Below are 1,352 nucleotides of genomic sequence, written 5' to 3'. Positions count from 1 at the left end.
CCACCTTAGGTGTACATGGCTGGCGCCTTAGCCGGTTGAGCCACAGGCGCCGAGCCATAGACACAATTTCTAAGAATATTTTTAAAATGCATGCAAAGAGGCTCAGCATCTGTAGCACAGTGGTTACAGGGCAAGCCACATGCACCAAGGCTGGCAGGTTCTAACCCGGCCAGGACCAGCTAAACAACAGTAACAACTGCAACAATAAATAGCTGGGCATTGTGGTGGGGCCTGTAGTTCCAGCTACTTGGGAAGCTGAAGCAAGAGAATCACTTAAGCCCAAGAGTTTGAGGTTGCTGTGAGCTGTGATGCCATAGCACTCTACTGAGGGCAACACAGTGAGACTGTCTCAAAAAATAAATAAATAAATAAATAAAATGCATGCAAAGAGACTGTAGGGCTAGAAGCAGTGGTTCACACCTATAATCCTACCACGTGGGAGGCGGAGGTGGGTGGATTGCCTGAGCTCACAGGCTCAAGACCAGCCTGAGCCAGAGTGAGACCTCATTTCAAAAAATAGCCAGGTGTGGGCGGTGCCTGTGGCTTAGTAAGTAGGGCACTGGCCCCATATACTGAGGGTGGCAGGTTCAAACCCAGCCCTGGCCAAACTGTAACAAAAAATAGCTGGGCATTGTGGTGGGCACCTGTAGTCCCAGCTACTTGGGAGGCTGATGTAAGAGAATCATCTAAGCCCAGGAGTGGGAGGTTGCTGTGAGCTATGATGCCATGCACTCTGCCAAGGGTGATAAAGTGAGACTCTGTCTCTAAAAAAAAATTTTTTTTAAATAAATAAATAAATATAAAATAAATGCAAGGACCCTTTTTTGAAATTCTCTCTGTGTCAACCCAGGCAAATTTTTACTTTACTTTTCTGCCTTGAAAACAACTGGCTATAAATAGAAGAATGAAAAAGAAAATGAAAAACAGTAAGAACCATAAACCTGACTGAGTACAGTGGCTCATGCCTATAACCCTAGCACTCTAGGAAGCCAAGGTGGATGGATTATCTGAGCTCAAGAGTTCAAAACGAGCCTGGGAAAGAGTTAGACTCCGTCACTAAAAAACAGAACAACTGGCTTGGCATCTGTGACTCAAGGGGCTAAAGTGCCAGCCACATACACCTGAGCTGGCAGGTTCAAATCCAGCCTGGGCCCACCAAACAACAATCACAACTACAACCAAACAATAGCTGGGTGTTGTGACAAGCTACTTGGGAGGCTGAGGCAAGAGAATTGCTTGAGCCCAGGAGTTGGGGGTTGCTATAAGCTGTGATGCCACTGCACTCTATACAGGGGATAGCTTGAGACTCTGTCTCAAAAAAAAAAAAAGGCTCGGCGCCTATAGCTCAACCG

General features: G+C 46.4%; 1 protein-coding gene across 3 annotated transcripts in view; it reads right to left on the bottom strand.

Annotated features, from left to right (window-relative positions):
* The window catches only part of PUS1 (pseudouridylate synthase 1), an 18,298-nt gene that overhangs the window by 9,645 nt on the left and 7,301 nt on the right, over nucleotides 1–1,352 (bottom strand). The window lies entirely within an intron of this gene.

This window comes from Otolemur garnettii, unplaced genomic scaffold (genome assembly GCF_000181295.1).
Source record: "Otolemur garnettii isolate 467f Iridium unplaced genomic scaffold, OtoGar3 scaffold00062, whole genome shotgun sequence".
Lineage (NCBI taxonomy): Eukaryota > Metazoa > Chordata > Mammalia > Primates > Galagidae > Otolemur > Otolemur garnettii.
This window is presented reverse-complemented; position numbering and strand designations above follow the sequence as displayed.